This window comes from Lissotriton vulgaris, chromosome 2_2, assembly GCF_964263255.1.
Source record: "Lissotriton vulgaris chromosome 2_2, aLisVul1.2, whole genome shotgun sequence".
Taxonomy (NCBI): domain Eukaryota; kingdom Metazoa; phylum Chordata; class Amphibia; order Caudata; family Salamandridae; genus Lissotriton; species Lissotriton vulgaris.
In genome coordinates this window covers 309091633-309112016 of record NC_141688.1, presented here as the reverse complement: position 1 = coordinate 309112016, position 20384 = coordinate 309091633, and the positions used below count along the sequence as shown (strand labels likewise).

At 44.4% G+C, this 20384-nt stretch overlaps 1 protein-coding gene across 3 annotated transcripts in view; it reads left to right on the top strand.

Annotated features, from left to right (window-relative positions):
- LOC147729362 (uncharacterized) overlaps positions 1–20384 on the top strand; it is a 347110-nt gene that overhangs the window by 34028 nt on the left and 292698 nt on the right. The window contains exon 1 of one of the 3 annotated variants that reach the window (XM_086959634.1): positions 14874–15222. The exons of the other annotated variants lie outside the window; for them this stretch is intronic. The gene's annotated coding sequence lies outside the window, so the exon portion shown is untranslated. Of the gene's footprint in view, positions 1–14873; positions 15223–20384 lie in introns of those variants that run through there. 3 annotated transcript variants of the gene reach the window in all.

The window sequence follows — 20384 nt, the reverse complement described above, 5'->3', positions numbered from 1 at the left end:
AATGACCAAGCAGTATCATGCCTTAAGTCCTTCTTGAATGATCATGAATTGATTCAACATTGTGACCAACCCACACACACTAAAGGGGAAACTCTAGACCTCATCATCTCCAAATATCATAACATCACTCTGGACTCTATCATACCTTGTGACTGGTCGGATCATCACATCCTTACATTCCATCTCAACTCGGAGGTCCTCCAGTGTAAGACACAAACAACTAAACCAAAGATATGGAAAAGGGACCTCAGAGATATCAACACAGCTGACCTAGCAACCCGCTATAAGCGAGCCCTTTCTCCCAAAGGGGAAATACTCGAAGTCAATGCACTCACAGATTACTACAACTCCTCTATTGCCAGTATCATGGATTCTATAGCACCACTCCAACAAAAGAATGCACCTACTAAAAGATCTAAACCTTGGTTCAATGGCAACTTAAACTCGGAACGTCCCAATATAAGGGCCATCGAACGTTCCTGGAGATCCACACCTTCTGCGGACCATCTAAAAACCCTGCGATCAGCAAGAAGCGCTTATAACAAACAAATCAAGACAGCTAAAGCGGAATATTTCAGATCCCAACTTATCCAAGCGTATAATCGACCCAAGAAATAGTTTGAACTGGTTAAACAACAATCGGTGGAAGCCCCTAACCATCCAGCTGTGGAAGTCATCCCTCCCTCTTGTGATGATCTGGCTGCCTTCTTCATGGAGAAATCTAGACTTATTAACATCGATTTGGAGACCAGGAAGGCTCTATTGCTACGCAATGAACCTGCACCCCCCAAGCCTTTTTAGACAAGGCAGAACCAGTCAGATGGGGTATCAAGAACAACGCCTCCTGGGATACATTTATTCCCCTGACTGAAATTGAGATCAAAAAGGTTCTTCAGAGTATTAACCCATCAAATCACTTCAACGACCCGCTACCTTCCGCCATCTTCAAAGAAATTAAGGATGAAATCTCCCCCTTCTGGACAAAGATCGTCAATGCATCTCTGTCACAAGGCACGATCCCTGATTGCCTAAAAGAGGAGCAAGTAATACCTATTTTAAAAAAAACAACAGCAGATAGTACAGATCTTAACAATTTCCGACCTATCTCCAGTATCCCTACACTAGCCAAACTCCTTGAAAAATGCGCCCAGTCTCAACTTTGCGTGCATATCGAAAATTTCAATCTTCTGGACCAACACCAATCTGGTTTTAGGAGTGGGCATAGCACAGAATAGGCTCTCACGCATGTGATGGATGACATCTTAATGATGCTTGATCAAAATGAATCATGCCTCCTACTCGACCTCTCCTCCGCCTTTGACACTGTCAATCATGACTACCTTTTATTCACTCTTGAACAAAAGATGAGCCTCTCCGGTCAGGTGCTTCTGTGGTTGTCATCCTTCCTTCAACACAGGTCACAAAGAGTTAAAGCTAACCACTCTCTCTCCCTGCCATCCCCAGTCAACATGGGGGTTCCCCAAGGGTCCTCCCTATCTCCTATTCTTTTCAATTTGTTCCTTGAACCCTTAACTAATGTTATAAAATCCTTGGACATTCTCTTCCACATATATGCAGATGACACCCAACTCTATCTGAAAATCTCCTCCCCAGATGACTTCACTTCACTCAATTCCACCCTACTGACTACCCAAAACTGGTTAACGGAGAACCACCTACTGTTAAATACATCCAAAACTGAATTCCTCCTCATTTCTCCCCCGAAACATACTCCTAAAATAGACCTCTGGATGAACCAACTCACCACTTTCAACTGCTCCCCCCGCATTATTGATTCAGTTAAATCTCTAGGAATCACCTTGGACAAACATCTGAATATGAAGACCCATATTAGCCACGTTTGCAAGAGTGCTAACCACATGTTGAGAACACTCAGGAATCTCAAACCCTTCCTGCCTCAATCTGACTTCAAGCAAGTGGTCCAAGCGCTCGTTCTGCCGAATCTAGATTATGGCAGTGCTACGTTATGTGGCCTCCCCAAATACACGTTGGCCCCCTTAAAGGCTTCACTGAACCCGGCGGGCAGATTGATCACGAACACCAAGCGAAATGCCCACATCTCCCCGGTCTTAAAATCTTTAAACTGATTGCTCTTTGAAGCTAGAATTCAACTGAAGATTGCCTGCTTATCCCACAAAGCCCTTCACTTCAAAACCCCCAACTACCTGGTGCAAAAACTAGTACTATGAGGAGGGGTTAGACTGTCTAGGAGTGCTAACTCCTTCCTCTTGAAACCTCAGATTTTTTGCAAAAAGAGAACATGCCACCGAGCCTTCTCTGGCGTTGCACCAAAAATTTGGAACTCTCTTCCACCGGAAAATCGTAGAATCTCATCCAAGGATGCTTTCAAAGTGGAAGCAAAACGATTCCTCATGAATAAGTTCTACCTTAACACGATGGACCCTAATCGCTCTGTAATTACTACAGCATTGGTTCATAATTCTGTTTGTTATAACTGTATTCCCCTCCCCTGACATCATTATGTATCATCACTCCCTGATGTCATCTTATCACTGACTAGCCCACTCTGCTTTAACCCTGAATTAGATAGGATCTGTTATGTTTGCACCAGGGGATTCTATGCATATTGTTTCACCATTTTTGTCTGACTCTGATCTTTCCTTCCTCTCCCTCTAACTGTAAAGCGCTCTAATAGATCCTTTCGGGATCAAGTTCGCGCTATATAAAACTTTATAAATAAATAAAATAAATTATTAATTTTGAGCCAATGAAGACCACTGCAACCCCTGATGAAGCTGACACAGCGGGAACTTCGATATGACCTAGCATGTCAATAACGTAATTTAACTAGTTGCTGCTCAGATTGCATTGACTTTAAGTGGTCACCAACCAGGTGCTGTGATGCCTAATGTTGAGCAACACCATGATAATGCCTTGTAAAGGTTTATTAAAATACATGATGGAAAACCTCCATATGAATAATGAAATAACATCAATGGGAGCAGCCGGTGCCCTCTGTCACTCCGGGACTGCGGCAGCACTAATTGTCCCGCAGTGAGAATAGGCTATTGCTCAAATATCGATTCTGCATAACTTCTATAGATGCAATCCCTTTTTTCCCAAGCATCCATTCTGCATTTCCTGGTAAAACACACACCTAAATACCAAGGACAAACATTACAAAGGTAAATGAACACATATATATTTATAATTTCTGATTAAAGTTTGGCACTTGGGTGTATACTTACATGCCTCCAGCCTCTCATATGAGGGGGTGCTACCTCATATAACTGAATTAACACATTTTTATTAGTAACTTTGCGCTTGTTGGAGGAGATGACCCCGATAAGGGAAAGTACATGGAAATGTAATTATGTTTATTATTCCTGAACAAAAATAAAACCTTTAATGCATAAGATAAATATAAAATAATTAAACATATTTATTACTAAACTGCAAATAATAAAATAAAATATTACAGCACATTAACTCATCAAATGAAATGTGTATTAAATCATAACATACATTAAATATATTAATTTAATGTGAACATTTAACTAACATTTTTATTACTTTTTTAGTAAACTTTGTTACGTTACATATTTAATATAGTTAGAAGCTATTAATTGTGTTTAAAGTTTAATTTTTAAATGACATTTATTATTAAATTAAAAAAATATTCAATAGTTATATATACTTTTTCATCACTTAAAAAAAAATATATGTATAGTGGTTCATTCAATGCCAGCATTTTGTTGCAGTATCAACGGTAGGACATGTGTGATACTTGACTTCCTTCAAGGATGGTCCGGAGTACCGTATTTTACGGCGTATAAGACGACCCGGCGTATAAGACGACCCCCTACTTTTCTTGATGAAATGAGGTTTCGTGCTATACTCGCCGTATAAGACCACCCGCACTTCCAACACTTCCAAACATTATGTTCCGGTACTGTATTGCCGGCGGGAACCTTCTGCAGTCCCCTTTCAATGCCCATGAACTGAGGAGATGACGTACGGTAGTGACGCTCCTCTCCTTCCGATGAACGTGAGGATTATGGCGCCAGACCAGCGCATATACCGCTGTGTCTCTAGGCTGAACACGCAGTAAGAAAATACCGAAATGCCCCGTGAGACCCTCTCCCATCGGCACTACAGCACTACGGGACTGTAAGTAACTGTGCACTATTTTCGAATCATGTGCAATTTTTGATTAATGTACCGGTAAACGTGTATTTGTTATTTGTTCTTCATGTATCATTACTGGTCCTATTGTGAAGCGGGCAGACACCTTCGGGTAAAGTCCTGCTACGGCACAGGGAGTGTGAACGCGCGAGTAAGAGCCCAGAGGCCATATTGGAGGGTTCGTGGGTGCAAATTCAAAGTCTGTGGAGCTTTGCTTCCACTCGTAAAAATTTGGTTTCCGGCGTATAAGACGACCCCCGACTTTTGAAAACATTTTAAGGGGTTAAAAAGTCGTCTTATACGCCGGAAAATACGGTATATTTGAGTCTGTTTTGACACCTTTAGGGCTGTAATACCTTTAGAAGTTTATTTAGTGAATTACAATGTTCTTACTCTTTTATGAAAATGGGGTAACCCATAAGGTATGGACCTGGGCATTTAACGGTATCGAAACAACAGTGGTCCTAGACCTATTAATTACACAAGTTGACTTAAATCAATAATTTCAACAATTTTAAGTAGAGCAACCACAGTCCATCTGCTCTATCGTACTGGAGAAAACTTTTTGTACCACACAAAAAACCTAAACCACCAACAAGAGATTACTTTTGATTTATTAACTCATTCATCATATATCCAAATATTTTTTGAGTTTTTTAGTTCATATTATACACAGTTACTTAATTTCAAAAATTGATAAAAACATAGAGGTTGCCCGAGAAAAAAGATAGTGCAAAAGAAGTGCTCAGAAGTGTGGACGCAAGTGAACGGAAAGGAAACATGTATACATAGACATGCTCCTAAACACATAGTTCTCATATCTCAAGCAAGGATACTTGTCTATTCATTTCCTCAAGTTCGTTAAGCCCCTTGTTGACAGTATTAAGTGAGTATATCCACTTACATTCCCTTCTGTTCAGGGTGTTTTGTAGGTTGCCACCTCGTGGATTTTGAGTTATTTTTTCTATAACCCACCACCTCAAGCTGTTTTCTGAATGTTCAAATCTGCTGAAGTGGTCTACCAGAGGGGCACCCTGAGTTTTACAACGTATTCGGCTCATGTGTTGCAAAATCCTGCATTTTATTTTTTGTATTGTCTGACCAACGTACAGAAACCCACATGGGCACATAATTGCATCGTACCGTTCTTGGAATTAAAATCCTTTCCACTGATGAATCTTATGGTAATCCAGTACACTTACACAGGTATAATTAATTGCAGGTAAATTTTTTACCATGGTGCCTGATTGACATTTGGAAACCTCATCGAGATGTGGTAACAATGGAATCCACAGAATAAGAAGTATTAATAGGAAGTTGGAATTCAGGACCACGTTCCTTGTTTTTCATCCTATTAAAGGGTAAGAATATGCCTCACTCTGGCTACGGCCATGATAAGTTTTAAAACCTATCCACCAAAGTTAGTAATCCCTGATTTTATTTCTCTTAGGGTTATTATTATCCCTTGGTTGCCCACGTACATTCTCCAGTCCTGATGAAGACTCGCAATCCCAAGGTTCAAATCACCGGTTGGGCATAAGACGAGTCGAAACGTCGACATTACCCCTCATTACCCTTGGACCAACCTAAGAATTGTATATAGTGCCAAATAATTTTCAGACACACGTCTAATTGAAAAAATCCTTCAAAGAGACTACAAACCAGTTGGCCAGGGTTCAAATATGATTGAGCTGAAAGTTTCTTATTGTTTTGTAAATAATGTGAATAGTTGCTTCTACACTCTCTAATTTTGTTTCCTTTCCGTTCACTTGTGTCCACACTTCTGAGCACTTCTTTTGCACTATCTTTTTTCTCGGGCAACCTCTATGTTTTTATCAATTTTTGAAATTAAGTAACTGCGTATAATATGAACTAAAAAACTCAAAAAATATTTGGATATATGATGAATGAGTTAATAAATCAAAAGTAATCTCTTGTTGGTGGTTTAGGTTTTTTGTGTGGTACAAAAAGTTTTCTCCAGTACGATAGAGCAGATGGACTGTGGTTGCTCTACTTAAAATTGTTGAAATTATTGATTTAAGTCAACTTGTGTAATTAATAGGTCTAGGACCACTGTTGTTTCGATACCCTTACTCTTTTATGGACTTGTTTCGTATTGGCGTGCCCCTGTCACACTTCTCTTTAACGCAAAACAACTATTGATGGACAGATGCAGAACAATGTCATACACTCACCCCAGTACAGAGATCTGGGCCTAAATCCATTGTTTTTTTGCTCACCATGCCATTCCAGTTTTAACCTAGCCATATGCAAATCAGTATTGACCCTGCACTCAATGGGAACAGTCCAGCCCGGACTGCCAGGCCAGGTCCTTTATGGACAGGAATCAAGCATCCTAGGACCGGTTTCTGGCTATCAGCCTTCTTCTGTCAGTATGGCTTGACTCCAGTGGCATGGAGAGCACAGGACCCACGTCTGGGCATATCCGTCCCACTCGAGGTGACAAATGCAAATGATGATGGATTCAACCCAGATCTGTGACTGGGGGTGAGTGTCTGAAAAGTTTCAGCGCTCCGTCCATCTTTTCCTTGTGTTTGCTTTGTTTGCCCTAAGTTGGCAGGGTATGCCCAGACGTGGATCCCTTGCTCACTTTGCCACTGGATTCAAGCTAGCCTGGCTGATAAAGGGTGTTACCCAGAAACCGGTCCCAGGATGCTTGTTTCCGGTTTAGGGAAGACCTAGCTTGGCAGTTCAGGCTGGACTGTTCCCATGAGGGACGGGGTCAAGTCTGATTTGCATATTGCTGGGTCTGAACTGGGGTGGCGAAGTGTGCTAAACAACGTTGATGGATTCAACCCAGATCTGTGACTGGGGGTGAGTGTCTGAAAAGTTTCAGCGCTCCGTCCATCATCTCCTTGTGTTTGCTTTGTTCACCCTAAGTTGGCAGCGTGTGCCCAGATGTGGGTCCCTTGTTCACTTTGCCACTGGATTCAAGCTAGCCTGGCTGATGAAGGGTGTTACCCTGAAACCGGTCCCAGGATGTTTATTTCTGGTTCAGGGAAGACCAGGCTTGTCAGTTCGGGTTGGACTGTTCCCATGAGGCACAGGGTCAAGACTGATTTGTATATGGCTGGGTCTGAACTGAGGTGGCGTGGTGAGCTAAAGAACGATGATGGATTCAACCCAGATCTGTGATTAGGGGTGAGTGTCTGAAAAGTTTCAGCTCTCCATCCATCATCTCCTTGTGTTTACCCTTCTCTTTCACCCCACACCCACATTTATTCCCCATTTACCCACCACACCCCCAGCCCCTTCCACCTTTCCCACTGAAACGTATACCTACATGTTTACGGATCCCAGCCCCTCTGGCGGATATCCTCGAGCAAACAAGGTAGAAGAGGAGTTGGTCTCTGCTTGCAGGTTTGTTAATTTAATTGTATAGTATGTGCCTAAAAATGCTGTATTGCTACTTTACAAAGTACAAAATGCAGTTTGTGAATCTGGCCCAGGCTTGTGGTTTTCTTCAAGTTGTCACATGTGCAACCACTGCGCATGTACGACAGCTGCCTCACAAGCCCATACATCACAACCTCATCACAGTGATGTCAGCCATGCTAGAGGTAGACACCCACTATATAACTAACATTAACCAATATGCATCAGAAGGCATAGGTGACTACCAGATGCCAAGGAGGGCCAGCTCAGTGTCTCAGATGGCCAAAATAATGCCAAGCCTGCTGACAATATTCCAAGAAGGAACAGCTTGTTCTTTGCCCACAATCTCCAAAATAGGCTACTCTATGCCAGAGCCCGCACAAGCATCACTTTCACCTGAATCTCTATCATTCTGCCTTACCCCCGTCATTCTCCTTTCCTCTTATCGACCAACTGACTTTATATACTACGTGTCTCATACATCTTTCTCATAGGCTTCTCATTACTTCCCCTTTTACTTCTTCTTTCCTTTTTAGGCTCGACCTCTGCCAATGCGCAAGCATTGCAGATGTCGAGACATATTATGGCCTATCCAGAGCTTACCCAAAGGGGCGATTTAATGCTGTGCCCGCGAAAAAGCTCGTGCACAGCATCAAAGCCACCAGCCTCCCTCCCACATGCTGTCCCCAGCGTGAGCTCTGGCATATCTCCTCCCCTAATTATTCACTGCCCACGGCCGGCTGGCACATCAAAGGCTGCTGCTCCCCGTGCGTCTCCCCTTACTCTCCCCTACTATCTAATTATTTTCATACTGATGGCCGCCACTTTAACTTTAAGCACAGCAACAGCTTTAATGTATTTTTAAATTATTTTGTGCGTCTCCCCTTACTCTCCCTATTTTTCCCTTCGTTTCTAATTATTTTCATACTGATGGCCGCCGCTTTAACTTTAAGAACAGCAACAGCTTTAATGTATTTTTAAATTATTTTCATGCTGAGGGGGATGGTAAATGCTCTGTTCAACAGCCGCACGACTCTCAACTCAAGCGCTTCAGTGCACGCAAAGCTGTTGACAGAAAAGCGAAATCAAGGACATGAGGTGATTTACCAGGGATCACACACTTTGATCGAGTGGGGTAGCCAGGATTGTAAAACACTGGTCTTGTATTGCGCACGACTCTCAACTCAAGCGCTTCAGTGCACGCAAAGCTGTTGACAGAAAAGCGTTTTGAATGCATGAGTGAATCAACTAACAAATACCTATAAATAAATAAGTGCATGAAAGAATGACAGGTTAAACGAATCACACAGTGTGCTTCACGCACGCAGTTAAATCCTCGGTGCCGGCTGGTGATCATGGTTAGAGCAGCGGAGGGATCGATTTAGAATTTGGGCACTTTAGTGAAAGATGCTTTTTCAGGAGCCCTTTTGCATAACGTCAAAGGCCTCTTTTCAGAAAACAGTATTCATTTGGATCAAAGTACACAATTAGAAACTGTTCAACTCTGCTGTGTAGAAAAGTTTATTGATGTGTTTTTGTGTGCTCTTTCATGTGCACTAGGCGCAAAATGAAAACAGTCTTAGAAGTACAGGAGACATTTTATTTTGTGGCGCAGAGGCACTGTGAACTTACAGCGTCATCAATGCTGCAGACACACAACATATTTACAGGTTTTTTAGGTCAAGCTTGTGCTCATAAGTATGTATCCCGGTCTAACTTTTTGTGTATGCGTATATGTATACTTGTCTCTCTTCGAAAGAAAGTGTTTGTTTTCAGGTATCTGTGGTGACCTCCATTGGTGTGTGTGTTCGTGTTTTTGTATAGGATGTGATATGTGACTGTAAGTGTGTTTGAGGTCTTCTTTTGCTTGTTTCGACTTGTTGGTAGAGTCACTTAGTAATTTGTAGAGCGAGGAGACAAGCTCCTCCCCGAATGTCAGCCTTTCAATTGAAATGACGTCAGCCCAAGTTAAAATGCAGTCTGGCACTTTGAAATGCCCTCAGTGAAACCTGGAGTCTGCTGAGGCTGTTCCCCTGAGCTCTGTGTACAGAAACCAGGTCGGCCCAGCTGCCCACGTGGGTGTCTGTTTTACCAGACATCTAAGTTCTCGGTCACTCAGCACATACTAGTTACCACACCAATGTCTTTCTTTCTTCCTTTTTCTTTCTTCCTTCCATTTCCTTCCTTCCTTCCTTTCTTTTTCTCTCTTTCTTTCTTTTTCTTTCTTTCTATTTGTTTCTTTCTTTGTCTTTCCCTTTCTCTGTCTTTCTTTCTTTCTTTCTTTCTTTCTCTCTTTCTTTCTTTCTTTCTTTCTTTCTTTCTTCCTTTCTTTCTTTCTTTCTTTCTTTCTTTCTTTCTTTCTTTCTTTCTTTCTTTCTTTCTTTCTTTCTCTCTTTCTTTCTTTCTTTCTTTCTTTCTTTCTTCCTTTCTTCCTTTCTTTCTTTCTTTCTTTTTTTCTTTCTTTCTTTCTTCCTTTCTTTCTTTCTTTCTTTCTTTCTTTCTTTCTTTCTTTCTTTCTTTCTTTCTTTCTTTCTTTCTTTCTCTCTCTCTTTCTTTCTTTCTTTCCTTCTTTCTTTCTTTCTTTCTCTCTTATCTTTCTTTCTTTCTTTCTTTCTTTCTTTCTTTCTTTCTTTCTTCCTTTCTTTCTTTCTTTTTCTCTCTTTCTTTCTTTTTCTTTCTTTCTATTTGTTTCTTTCTTTGTCTTTCCCTTTCTCTGTCTTTCTTTCTTTCTTTCTTTCTTTCTTCCTTTCTTTCTTTCTTTCTTTCTCTCTTTCTTTCTCTCTTCTTTCTCTTTCTTACTCTCTTTCTTAGTTTCTGTTTCCCTATGTCTTTCTTTCTTTTTATTTCTTTCTCTTTCTTTTTCTTTATTTCCCTTTCCTTCTCTCTTTTTTCCTTTCCCTTTCTCTTTCTTTCCCCTTCCCTTTCTTTCTTTCTTTCCCTTTCTCTCTTTCTTTCTTTCTCTTGAGTCAATGGGTTTAAAGAGTAGATAAGGGGGTGGGCAGGTGGGATAGAAGTGGTGTCACCACACTGTAAGGCATACTGACGCAGGTTTCTATTCCACCAGCTAAATACAGGGTCTTTCCTGCGTTCCAGTCACACACTAGTGGGGTTCAAGCGAAGATCAGAAAAGTTGCACCCACTCTATCGATCGCCGTCACTCTATCTATCTATCGCCCTCACTCTATCTGTCTATCTATCGCCCTCACCTTATCTGTCTATATCGCCCTCCCTCTATCTATCTATTGCCCTCCCTCTATCTATCTATTGCCCTCACTCTATCTATCTATCTATCTATCTATCTATCTATCTATCTATCTATCTATCTATCTATCTATCTATCTATCTATCTCCATCTATCTCCATCTATCTATCGATCGATCTATCGCCCTCCCTCTATCTATCTATCTATCTATCGCTCTCCCTCTATCTAACGCCCTTACTTTATCTATCGCATCACAACAGCATCACTCAGCAGCATCACTCAGGTGCACCTCAACATCACTATGCGCTACCACAGCAGCACTGAACGCCACAGCATCACTCGTCGCCACCACAACATCACTCCGCGCCACCACACCATCAATCTGTGCAACCATTCAACAACAGCTGGTTCAAATATGTTCTCTCAATGTTTCAAGCTTTATTACACATGTCACAAAAAGATGTTACTATTTCACTTCTGTTCTTGGATTTTCGTCACAATATTATGCACTGAACATAATCTTCACAAAAGTTATTTACAAAAGTTTAAGCTATTGCCATTATAAATTACAATAACTTTTATTTAACCCCTTCGACGCTCATGACGAGCTCAGCTCGTCATGAGTTACGCCTGTCGTACGCTCATGACGAGCTGAGCTCGTCATGAACCGCAGGATTTTAAAAAAGTCAGCGCACAGCGGGAAAACGCGTAGCGCGCATGGGGTTAAGTATTAATTATTTAAAAAAATTAAAAGCCATTGTTATTTGTAATATCAATACATCTAAGTCACGTAAATGCAACACATATTGCATTAGAAATGCGATCGGTGTCGCGAAAGTTATAACTATTGGCATTGTAAATGGCAAAGCTATTAATTTAGCAATTTACAAAAATAACACCTAAATAAAAAAAAATCATTTATAAGACCAATAGCTCAAACTTTCCTAATGCGAGCCCTATTGCATTTCCAATGCTTGTTTATTCATATTGTCCTTTCCTTGTTTCCTCATCCATATTCTCTCACCTCCTCTCTTCTCTCCTCTGTTCCTGTCAGTCCATCTTTTTCGCCCTTGTCTGACATTGTATCTTATTTTTTTGATATTTCTTGATTTGTTTTGTTATTTTCTGGCTCTTTTTTATTCTTTAACTACTATTGTTATTTTTCATTTTCTCTTAACGTTTTCATCTGTCTTTCTTTTTTTTCTCTTCCTCTTCTCTATTTTCTCCTGTTTCTTGCCTTTCATGCAAGTATTTTCCATTTTATTTCTTCTTTCTTTTGCTCTCCATTTTTTCTTTCTCATTCTATTTTCTTCTTTCGAACTTCCCTTCTTGTTCTTCTCTTTCTCCATATGTTTTTCTCGTCTTGTCTTTTCGTGTCTCCATTATTTCCTCTCACTTTTTTCCTGTTTTCCATTTTCTCTTACTCCATTTTGTTCTCTCTCCTTTTTAGGTCGCGCCTGCGATTGCAGGGGCGAAAGCCCCTGCTGTCGCAAAGCGATCTATTGCAATCATTTCAGTCATTTTCCCTGTCAAGGACTAGGCAGAGACAACAGACTGTCACGAGCACGCAGCCGGCCGGAATCGGATCAGGTCACGCGCTCCGATCCCGGCCGGCTGTTCACAACACATGCACACGCAGGCACAGGCAGGCACACAAGCAGCCACAGGCAGGCACACTCGCAGGCACAGGCAGGCACACAGGCAGGCACAGGCAGGCACACACGCAGGCAAACACAACACACACACACAGACAGACGCACGCCCCCCCCCCCCCAAACTCACCGGGCTCTTTTAGCGTGTTCCGTGTCTCTGTCGTCAGCCAGGGGGTCAGTCTCGAACCTCAATCTCCCTCCGCAGCGCTGGTCTTCACCCGGGCCCCGTCCTGGGACCCGGGACTTCAGATGCCGCACTCCTCTTTGGTGCCGGGGCTTGGAGCGCGCATGCTCGGGCAGCTCCCGCCCCTCCCGCTTTCGGATTGTGGCTTTTCTGACAATTTGAATCCCATGGAACACCAATGACTATTTTCAAACGTTGACCCAAGGCAGTGTTCTAGGCTGGCATTCCTTTTGACCTTCTTCTAGACAATGAGGTAAACGCAAGTACGTGGATTTATCAGTTTCCACCAATTATTGAATTCCATTATTGTTGAAGGCAATTAGGTGATTTAAATTACACACCCGGTGCATTTCGGAGAGGGTGCCTTCTTCAGTAGGCAATGGTTAAATTGATAACTGCATAAATTAAACATGCTCAAAGAAAAATCCGAAGTTTGAATGCAAGACTTGAGATCGGCTGGGAGCCGGGAACCTCGAACACTGTGATCAAAGTTTGAAATATATCGCTGTGCACTGGGAATCATGCAGGATAGTGCACGAAAGCGGTTTGACGCCCCCTGGCTGTCGCGCCATTTCTAGCAGCAGGCGCGTGAAGTGACAAGTCAGGGTGTCTGTGACTTAATGTGGGCACGCTCGATGTTTGTAAATCAGTGCTTTAATTGGGCCGGTACGGAGTACTGGAACTTTTTCTTATTTTGTGAGGGAGAAATCGGTACTTCAAGAGAAATGTAATACTTTTAATTGGAGAGCACCGGCACCTCTCGGAAACAAGCAGGCACTCTGGTACAGAATACATGCACTTCTATTTTTCTATTTCAAGCACTGTTTGTAATTGAGGGGCCTCTTGACAGGCAAGGGTTGTCTGCGAGTGGGCATTTCTGGTAGTTCGGTGGACTCCTGAACCCATCGGAGGCGTCTCTGTTTAACCATGTAATAAAAGGTTTAAATCCTTGGGGGGGCTCGGCCAGTCATTCATCCTTCAAGGATCGATGCAAAGTGCACCATTAACAAGGTACTGATAAACACCAGATAACGGCACCAACAATCTCTTTCGTGGTGAATGCGTGCTTCACAAATTGAGTGCTCGATTATGCTGTGTGTGCGGGTCCACTCAGCCGCTCATCCTTCTGAGGTCGATAAAATGAGTACCACTGAAATGGGTAACAATACATATCTGTTATTCGGCACCAAGATGCCTCTTTGGGGGTGAATGAGCGCTTTACAATGCATGTTATGTTTTAGGTAATGCCTGAAGATGTACAGTTGGAAAAACACCTCTTTTGATGCCAAACAGACGGCGCACGGGCGCAGCCGGGCCCTTTCCTTGAAGGGAAGGCAATGCAAAAGGGAGCAGCACGGTCAGCTCTCCTCGTGCTCTAACCTTTGCTAATAAGGGGGCTACGCCCTCCGAGCGGGGGGCATCGTGGCCGAGGGTCCTATGGGTCAGCACGGAGTGTGCTGATCTCACCTGTGCCAGAAGACAAGACCAGAGTAGGTCAGGTCTCTGCTGAGGAACAGAGTGTCTGAGACAAGGTTCTGGCCCTCCCACTGCCGGGGGTTTCTAGGAACGGACTGTGAGATCAGCAGGTGTTCTCAACATGACGCCCAACCGCACAGGCTTGGCCACCCAAGCCTCTGGAGGAAGGGGGCCTCGCTTCTCGAGGGATGTTGGTTATTTCAAGGTGCCGGACCCGGATCACAAAGGTTCTGTGGAATTCACTAATCTTTGCTAATTCGCAATACATTTTCTTGAGCTGTGTGCCTAAATTGGTTTTAAATGCTGATGGAAATGTATGTTTCACAGAAACAAAAAGCCACACCGCAAGTCCGCAGCAAGGAATTTTCACATTCCTAGGAAAACCAACATAATTTTTTTTATGTGTTTCTTTCTCTGGACACACTTTTTCCACCCATTGAAAAAGTTCACTTTTGCAATAGTAGGGACTGTATTACCTTTCCCCCTTGTGAAGGACAAACTAAACAAGCATTGAAAATGCAATAGCTCTCACCTTTAATTAAGTTAAACCCATTTGCTTAGCGAACGGTATTGTATAGCACAGCAAATGGCTTTAACTTAATAAAAGGCGAGACCTATTGCATTTTTAATGCTTGTTAGGGCTCGCTGCGGCAGCGCGAAGCAGCGCGAAGCGCTGCCGCAGCGAGTATTACAGTCACCGTGCTCACAGCCAAGGGAGTACAGAGCTGTGCACGAGCGGCTACTGGCCTGTGCCCGAGCCGATTGTGCTCTGTGAACGCGCACGTCTCCGGAAGACGTGCTGCGCCCGAGCTGCCTCCAGCTTGGTTTTTTGGATCCATTTCGCGGCCGACGCAACTAAACGCTGACGTCTTGTTAATCGTTCTTATTGCCCCAACCTGCCACTTAACATCCCCGTGCAGTCCCCTACCCCCACCACCACCTCGTAATGTAGAGCACTGGGATTTATTAAGGCAGTCGCACTGCAGGCCCAATACGTTCTCACCGCCTTCTCTGCATCGGAGAGGACGTGGCACCAGCTAAAGAAACAATAGCATAAACTAGAACGGATTTGGTGGTAGATTTCCACATTGCCTTGTGTGCACCGATCGTAAACATGCAGTAAAAATGCTGCGGTTCATTTTCAGGTCTGTAGCCCTTAAATCTTCTTTAGAGAAATTATCCTGCGCCCCACCCTCCATCACTGCTTGTTATTTTTAATCCTTTGGCGCCCTTTGCCGTCACTTTTAATGAGCATTTTCCTGTCTCAGCTCAATGACCAATTCATCACAGCGCGCTTTATCTTTCACAAACGCTTGCTCGGTAGCCCTCTCTTACCCCACTTCTCCTCTCTCCTTCCAGGCACCTTGTCCCTCCCTCATTGCCCCCTCTCCTTTCAGGCTTCTCGTTCCACCCTCGCTGCTCCACTCTCTCTCCAGGTTTCTTGTCCTCTCATGCTGCTCTCTTCCTCCTCTAGGCCTCAAGTCCCTTCTCTGCTCCTCTCTCTTCCTCCAGGCCTCTCGTCCCTCCCCCTCTCTCTGAAAGTCTCTCGTCCCTCCCTCGTTGCTCTCCTCTCGATCCAGGCTTCTTGTTTCCTTTTTATGTTCGTGATACATGCTTGCAGTAAAGCCTAAAATAATATTTTATGTAGGAGCAACATTGTTTCCTTCTCAAACTACTGAGTGGCACCCTTCATTTTATGAGCTTTCTTTTAGGGCATTGCAGTATAGTCACCACACTGCAACTTGAGTTATTCAAGGTTCTTGCTACAGCTGTACTACTTTTTCCCCTCTCCTTCCAATGCTAGTATAACCAATGTAGTTTTCATCACCTTTGGTTCCTAAGTATTTATAGCACTTCACCTATTCAAGAACACTTTCATATCAGTGGCAGATAAACTTTCTGGAAATTGTATTAAACACAATTATTTGTGTTTTATTTACATATACTATCATCAAATTGCATTCTGCAGATTTAACGTTAATGCTTGTTTTTTGTTGCCATTGTGTTGCTTTTAATACATGTTTAGCGGTCTTACACATTCACAAGTGGGACAGCTGAGCTGTCCCTCAGTGTACATAGATGTTGAGACTTGAGTCAGGCTTTTGACAGCAGTGCTGTCCCTCTGCTCACACGGATCTGACAGCACATGTACGCATTCCTCTACTGTACAGATACAACAATAGAAACTCTTTCTCATGTCACACAGAGGCTGATCTTATACACTCGGCTCCCTATCCTCCTCCGCCGCGGAGATCTTAAGCGCTCCTGGCTTACTTACGGAGAGGCCCCCTTAGGTTGCAAAGATCTTATGAGATAAGCCCTCAAAGAGCAGCGTTAATCTCTGTGCATTTCCAATTCTCTCGGGCTCGAGTTCAGCTGGAACAGCCCTGCCTGATGAACACATCTGGCTCCGATCTCAGACAGAAGAACTATCTATCCCACAAGATCGTTCACCCTCTGACCTTTACTGAGACAAGAATTTGCAATGCAATAGGTCTCGCATTTACCCGACTTTAAGCTATTGGTATTGTATATGACTATGCCTTTTATTTATGTTTAAAAACGAAAACAAAAATAAAAAGCATTATCATTTGCAATGTCAATAGCTCAAACTCTAGTAAATGCGAGACCTATTGCATTGCAAATGCTTGTTATTTATTTTTCTATCCCTCATCCTTCCTATCATTTCTTTCTTACTCTTTTCTTCCTTCCTTCTCTGTTTTCTACCTCATTTTATTCTCCTCCTTATTTTCTCTTTCTGTACTTTGTCGTTTTGTTTGACTCAATGTCCCTTTTCCACAGTTTTTTATATTTCCCTGTTTGTCAATGTGCTTGGCTAATTTGACATCTTTTGTACCCCCTCCCTTGGCTATACCATGGTACTTCCTTACTGTGTTATTTATAACTGATAGGAAAGGCGCATAAAAGTTGTGTGTGACATGTTCTCCAATGCCTGGCATACGGGGTCTTTTGACCTGATTAATAGCCCTGGTACTTACTGGCAGAGTTTCCAAGATGTTTTTACGTTTTAAGTTTAATGTAGCTTCTCTTTGGAAACGGAAGGTGTAGTGTAGTTCCTATACCCCTGATAGGCTCTGCGCACTGGAATAATATACACTATAGATTTGACATAGGACTGAGGTCAGTATGTCTCTATCGAGTACATTAAACTTAATTACTTGTGCGTGCCAGCTAACTCAGAGGTCACTAGAAACTTCTCGAATGAACAAGAAGGGATTAGTTTCTGACAACCGCATAAACATGACAACTTTGTTTCCCTTAGAGTCGGAACAGTATCTTGGGCCCGCAAGGGGGGGGCAGCACAGACCACAGACCTGCTTGTTGGTGTGAAAAAGTCCGCTTTATTGGAAACAGGTGCACCTTACGAATAACTTCCCTTGGCCTGCGCCGTACAAAACTAAACCTCGCTAAATATAGTCTTCCTAACACCCCCCCACCCCCTCCTCTAAACATGGTTCCCCCCTGCAACAATTATAAACACAAACTTGCAGTTCCCAACTTTCCTTCCTACCTAACTAGATAACTTTTTGTATTTACCCCAACTGTAAACACACCTCATAAAATCTCCCAGTACTTAGGAAGAAACGCCACCCCAAAAGCCTGTACAAACTCACTAGCACCTGCTCCAGCGACAAAATCCCCATACAATGCACCCCGACGCACCTGCTCCCAACAAGGCCACCTCACTATGCCACAGACTTGCGAAACTCCAAGGACCAGGAAAGAACCCAAGAAAGGGAAGAAAACGACCCCAAAAAAGGCGGGTGGGAGGGAAAAGCAAGAAACCCCCAGGACACCCCGCCAGCGGCTGTTGGGTCACTACCACCAAAATGGTGGGCAGTTCCCCAAAATGGCCGGTTATAAATGCCCCCAACCCAAAGCCAACACAACCAGAGCCCAAACAGCCCAAAGGGAGCCCACAAAGCCCAACCAGCCCAACTGAGGTGCTGGCTGCCCCATGGCCCAAAACCCCCCGGGAGGAGCAGGCCTCCCGCTGGTCAGCCGCTCCTCCCAAAGCCCTATTGGGCCCGCAAGGGGGGGCAGCACAGACCAGCTTGTTGGTTTGAAAAAAGGCTGCTTTATTGGAAACAGGTGCACCTTACAAATAACTTCCCTTGGCCTGCGCCGTACAAAAATAAACCTTGCTAAATATAGTCTCCCTAACATACCCCCCACCTCCTATCCCCAAACATGGTTCCCCCCTGCAACAATTATAAACACAAACTTGCTGTTCCCAACTTTCCTACCTACCAAGATTACGTCTTTTATTTACCCCAACTGTAAACCACACCTCATAAAATCCCCCAGTTGTTAGGAAAAAACGCCACTCGAAAGTCGTCCTGACGGCTTTCGACCCCCCCTAGGCATTCTGTCTCTTCGGATATCTGCATACCCCTATGACTATGTCCAGAGCCTCCTTCAATTGCACAATGTACGCTTCCATCCCATAACCGAGAGAGGTGGTCCCCGTCCTCTCTAAAAAAGTACACTGGCCCATAAGGCAGTTCTGGATGTTCCATCCTACCAAAACCTTCCCTCTTGCCGAAAATCCTCATATCCCTATTGATCCTCCTAAGCGCCCTGTCTATGGCCGCCGGCCCCTCCGCTCCTCTCCAAATCCGCCTGGGTATAAACTCCGACCATATGATATGGCAGCCTGACCACTGGCGCTGTATCTCCAACAAATCCCTCTTCATCTGCTTCACCAAAAGTAGGCCCTTGCACTGAACTAAATCGTTCTCTCCCAGGTGAATGACTAACACATCCGGACAAAATCCCCTCCTGACCACCTTATTCAGCCCTGGCAACAACTCATGCCACCTCATGCCCCCTTTTCCTGGCCAATGACATGCAAACAGCCTAGGGTCCAATTCCAGATTTAGACTCCGGTTCTTATCCCACTTGGCACGTTCCTCCCGCTTCGCAAATGAGTGTCCCATAATGAGGATCGACAGGACAGCTTCGTCTGGCCCCGCCACCGCACCTGGAAAGAAACACATGTAAGATAGAGGAAAATGAAAATCAAGCTTGTTCCTCCATTCCTACCCCCCTCAACCTGATGTACGTCTTGTAGCAGTCCGACTTCCAACAACCCAAGCACATGAGCTCCTCCCTACCCCAACCCTTTCTTGCTGCATCCGTCGCCGCCCCTATACGGAAAGACTTTGTCTCAAAAACCCTTCGGTCCTCACCCATGGCGCGTAGGACGTGCCGCAGGACCCATAGCAGCTGAGTCGCCGTCACCCTGCCTTTGTCAACCCGGCAAAAAACTTCCCCTGTCTCCACCCTCCTTCCGGACGCCAGAAACCACCCCCACCTTGCTGGGCATACCGCACCTGTCTCCACCGGGTCCATAACAACCCACTTCCCCGCTCCCCTTTGGTCGGTCTTGGAACGCCGTAACAGCACCGCCACTTCCCGAGACCTCAGTTCCACCTCCCCCCCAATGTACCCCCGGCCTCCCTTTGAGCACCACCAGTTCCGTAACTCGAAAAGCCCCAAAATACATCCACGACATGAGTGTGGAAAACAGAATGGTCTCCTCCGGTTGCTGCAAATCGTCGGCAAGATCTGTATCAAGCCTACAAGCATACCCGCCGTGTTCGGCCGGCGCTGACTAACCCTGGCACCCCTCTCCCACACCCAACCTCCCAATACACGCGCTCCCAATTCCCCCGCTGACGGCGTGTAACCCCACCACAACTTTCCCATGAAAGCGACGGCCGACAACTTGCCGTCAATTGTCGCTTTCGACATTCCCTTGTCCATCATCTGCAGCATAAACTGCACCACCCGTTCGCTCCTCAGCCAGCGATCGTCCTGCCGCACTGCCCCACGTTCCAAAAATTCCCGTCATGCCTGCTCATACGCTCTCCAGGTAGAAACGGCCACCGACGCTCTTACCAGTTGTACGGCCTGGTCTCTCCTACTGACCACAGCCCCAATGGCACCGGCGTCTTGCGTTCGTCCGCCTCCGTGGCTAGCCCATGAAACCTCTGCCACTGTGAACGAGACAAAGCATCTGCAATGTCATTGTCCACCCCTGGCACATGTCGGGCTTGAAACAAAATGTCATGTTCCAAACATCGCAGTACAAGCACCCTCATCAACTTGAGCCGACTGCACCACCGACATGTTGTCCACTGTGAAGATCATCGGTTTGTATGCCAGCTCTCGCGCCCATACTGTCACCGCCACCACCAGCGGGAAAAGTTCTAAGAACGCAATGCTCCGTCCCCCCCGCCCTGCCAATGTGGCGGCCATTCTTCTGCGCACCACATCCCCC